At 43.1% G+C, this 4601-nt stretch overlaps 1 pseudogene; it reads left to right on the top strand.

The window, feature by feature from the left end:
* Positions 1-2747: 2747 nt before the first annotated feature.
* On the top strand, positions 2748-3970 carry LOC113902092 (annotated as a pseudogene).
* The last annotated feature ends 631 nt before the right edge of the window (positions 3971-4601 follow it).

Here is a 4601-nt window from a genome sequence, read left to right as displayed (position 1 = left end):
TCAGAGGAGGTGGAGGTTTGCCATGACCCAGACAACTCTAAAAAATTTTCTGTGGTTGCTGTAACAAATCACTACAGGTTGGGTGGCTTAAAACAATATAAATTTATTTTCTCTTGTAGTTCTAGAGGTCAGAACTCTGAAATCAAGGTGTCAGCACAGGCGAACTCTCTCCAAAGGCTTTAAGGGGAAATATATATAAATATATTTTTTTGCCTCTTTCAGCTTATGGTTGCTGTTGACATTTCTTGACTTGTGGCCTCATCACTCCAATATCTGTTCCCCTTGGACACATTTCCTCCTTCTCTTCTCTCTGACTTGTGGCCACAACACAGATGAGAACTGCTGTCTCTGTCTTCATATCACTTTCTCTGCATGTGTGCTGTGTGTCATTTCTAAGGACATTTGTCATCGGACTCAGGGTCCACATTAATAATTCAGAATGATCTCAAGATCTTTGACATAACTACATTTGCAAAGACCCCTGTCTTTTTCTCTAAATAGGATAGCATTCACAAGTTCTTGGAATTAGAACATGGGCATATCATTTTGGATGCTACCATTCAGCCATAATGAGTAGCAAGAAATTAAGACTGGATGTAATTACTCCATTGATTGTGTATTTTAAACTACATGAGGAGGAAAAGAGGACTTCACGAGGGATGACTTGTGGAAAAGATGTTGGGATCAAAGTACTTGGCATTTATGTGAGGTTGAAAGACTGTCAGATCATAGTGGTAGAAAAAATGTCATGGAATGATTGAAGTGGTACAATGATATACATGCAAATTTGACATGTGTTTATTAAAGAAAGATGAATAAGATAGTACTATATAGCATAAATTAAAACTCCCCAAGGTGGCACAGTGGTAAAGATTCTGTCTGTCAGTGCAGGAGATGTAGGCAACTTGGGTTCTATCCCTGGGTCAGGAAGACCCCCTGGAGTAGGAAATGGCAACCCACTCCAGTAATCTTGCTTGGAAAATTCTGTGGACAGAAGAGCCTGGTGGGCTACCATCCATGAGGTCACAAAGAGTCAGACATGACTGAACATTCATGCACACGCAAATATAAAGTTGTGATTTTTCTCTCCATAGCATTTCATTCCAGCTGTCACAGAAGCTCCACTTCCTTTGATTGTTGCCATAGCTGTACATCTTAGCAAGTGTGGCTATGGGAAGCTGAGGGCTTTGGCTTTAGAAGCTTGGAGGCATTAGTTAGATGGGTTCTGTGTTTAAAAATATAACTAGAGACATTTCTACCTCTCTCTCAACAGTTTATCTCATGAACTTGTCCTTTAGGCAGTGACAGTTACTGTTTGGTTGGTGCCCCAAAAGAATGTGTTTTCTCAGATTCTTTGTGTTTTTCCCTCTGCTCTACCATTAGAAAGGCCCATTGCATTCTCCATGTGATCTTTCATGACTGCATGAAGGATTATTTTTTAACATCTCAGCTCTTTTCTTCCTTCCTTCTCCCCTTCTTCTTCAAACTGTTCTCCCGAAAAGGCTGAGGTTAGATTAAATTTGTCAAGTGTTTGAGCAAGTGTTTCCATCTCTGTTATTCTCATGCTATGACTAAAAGTCAATCCGAAAAGAAATCAACCCCGAATGTTCATTGGAAGGCCTGCTGCTAAAGCTGAAGGTCCACTACTTTGGCCACCTCATGAGAAGAGCTGACTCATTGCAAAAGACCCTGATGCTGGGAAAGACTGAAGGCATAAGAGAAGAGGGTGGCAGAGGATGAGATGGTTATATAGCATCACCATCTCAATGGACATGGTTTTAAGCAAGCTCTGTGAGATGGTGAAGAACAGGGAAACCTGGCCTGCTGCCAGTCTGTGGGGTCACAAAGAGTTGGATGTGACTGAGCAACTGAACAATAGCAACAACACACGTATGAAATGAGTTTGAAATTCATAGCCTCATTCTAATCCTCAATGTAACTGAGTCAAGCCTGCACTTACTGACCAAACAAACATTAACGGAGCACTCACCATGTGTTCTGAGAATACTAATACCACCAAAACACAGATTCTGCCTTCAAATTACTGTCTAGTGCAGGGCCCAAAGCCATGAGTCAAATCCAGCCCACTGCTGGTTTCCATACAGCCTCCACGCGAAGGAAGCTTTTCACATTTTTTGAGGGGTTGTAAAAAACAGTAGAATATGTGACAGAATCGCTCAGTCGTGTCCGACTCTTTGTGACCCCATGGACTGTAGCCTACCAGGCTCCTCCATCCCTGGGATTTTCCAGGCAAGAGTACTGGAGTGGGTTGCCATTTCCTTCTCCAGAGGATCTTCCTGACCCAGGGATCGAACCCAGGTCTCCCTCATTGTAAGCAAGACGCTTTACTGTCTGAACCACCAGGGAAGTACAAAAACCAATAGAATATGTGGTAGAGACCACCTATGACTCAAAAAAAAAAAAAAAAAAAAACACATAAAATATTGACTCTCTTGTCCTTTCCTGAAAAAGTGTGCTGACCCTTAGTTTGGTGAGAAAATATATGGGGATCATAATACCAGCCTCACAAACTGTTGGATTTTGTTGCAGATTATGTGCTAATTTTTGCTTGGCTAGCATAAATCCCTTTCTTCTAATAAGAGATTATCGAAAGGGGAGCGCCAGGGTTGTGGCACGGAGGAGGAGCGCGGGGGCCGGCGGAGGCAGCACGGTCGGGCGGCCTTGGCGGCGAGAGGACAACGCAGGGTCAGCCTACGTGACGAGGTGGGCGCCGGCGCAGGCTCCGTCTGGAGAGGATTCAAGATGACCAACGAAGAACCTCTTCCCAAAAAGGTTCGACTGAGTGAAGCAGACTTCAAAGTTATGGCACGAGATGAATTAATTCTAAGGTGGAAACAGTATGAAGCATATGTGCAAGCTTTGGAGGGCAAGTACACAGATCTCAACTCTAATGATGTAACTGGCTTAAGGGAATCTGAAGAAAAACAAAAGCAGCAGCAGCAAGAATCTGCACGCAGGGAAAACATTCTTGAAATGCGACTAGCAACCAAGGAGCAAGAAATGCAAGAGTGTACTACTCAGATCCAGTACCTCAAGCAAGTCCAGCAGCCTAGCGTTGCACAACTGAGATCAACAATGGTGGACCCAGCGATCAACCTGTTATTCCTAAAAATGAAAGTGAACTGGAACAGACTACAGACAAACTGGAACAAGCCCAGAATGAACTGAGTGCCTGGAAGTTTACGCCTGGTAGCCTAACAGGCAAAAAGTTAATGGCAAAGTGTCGAATGCTTATCCAGGAGAATCAAGAGCTTGGAAGGCAGCTGTCCCAGGGACGTATTGCACAACTTGAAGCGGAGTTGGCTTTACAGAAGAAATATAGTGAGGAGCTTAAAAGCAGTCAGGATGAACTGAATGACTTCATCATTCAACTTGACGAAGAAGTACAGGGTATGCAGAGTACCATTCTAGTTCTTCAGCAACAACTGAAGGAGACATGCCCGCAGTTGGCTCAGTACCAACAGCAGCAGTCTCAAGCCCCAGGCCCGAGTACCAGCAGGACTACATCTTCTGAGCCTGTAGGACAGGCAGAGGCCACAGGTAAAGACTGCAGTCATCTGGCCAACGGACCAAGTAATGGAGGTTCCTCCCGGCAGAGGACGTCTGGGTCTGGATTTCACAGGGACACAGCCGTAGATGACTTTCCTTCTTCTCCAGGGAATGGGAATAAGGCCTCCAGCAGCTTGGAGGAGAGAACTGGCAGAGGAGGTAGTAGTTACGTAAACCAACTCAGTGCAGGGTATGAAAGTGTAGACTCTCCCAGGGGCAGTGAAAACTCTCTCACACACCACTCAAATGACACAGACTCCAGTCATTAAGAGTCTGTTCTCCTCTGCAAGAGGAGAAACCAGTGAGTGGGAAAGGTAACCGAACTGCGGCTTCCCGCCACGTTCAGAATGGCTTTGCCTCAAGTGTAAATGTACAGGGTTCAGTTTTGTAAAAAAAAAAAAAAAAAAAAAAATCCAGCAAATTCTTATACAGTGTCACTTAATTTGGAAGAGGATACTGTCCATTTAATTAACGCATACTTTTGTCACAATTTGCCTTTTTTGTGGGTTTTTTCTTTTTTTTTCTTTTTTCCCTTTTTCTTTGCTTCAATACCTCTGCCACTTTGGAAATTGTAACAGTTAATTACTTTGAATGTTGCTAAAAGGACATTTTGTGTAGGGTCAGGTTATTTTTATATGAGTTAATGTGAAGTTGTAAATGGAACTCTGCTTAAAGTATAACACAGTGATGTCTGTGTGAATCTGTGTCTACCCTAGAACCTGTGCTGTGTGAGGGCATTCTTACTCATGCTGTTACTACGCTTATGCACCATTCAGACTTGTCGGAGGAGATGTGGGTTTATGACTGCCAAGGTTGCCCAGTACAGTAGTTTTATCACTAAAAGTTGGACTTGTTGAAGGAGTCCTATAGTAGTTTCAGTGTTAGATACAGTTTTGCCACCATACATCTGTGCATTTTCTCTTTAGGTGATTGAATGTTTAAGAAATTTGTGTGCATGCTTACTCAGTTTTTATGAATTGTTGTATCCTGTTAATGCATATTGCTCTGTGATCTAGTATATCTTACCTGTA

This window comes from Bos indicus x Bos taurus, chromosome 12 (genome assembly GCF_003369695.1).
Source record: "Bos indicus x Bos taurus breed Angus x Brahman F1 hybrid chromosome 12, Bos_hybrid_MaternalHap_v2.0, whole genome shotgun sequence".
Lineage (NCBI taxonomy): Eukaryota > Metazoa > Chordata > Mammalia > Artiodactyla > Bovidae > Bos > Bos indicus x Bos taurus.
Note: the sequence above shows the minus strand (reverse complement) of the source record. Positions and strands in the feature narration are given on the sequence as shown.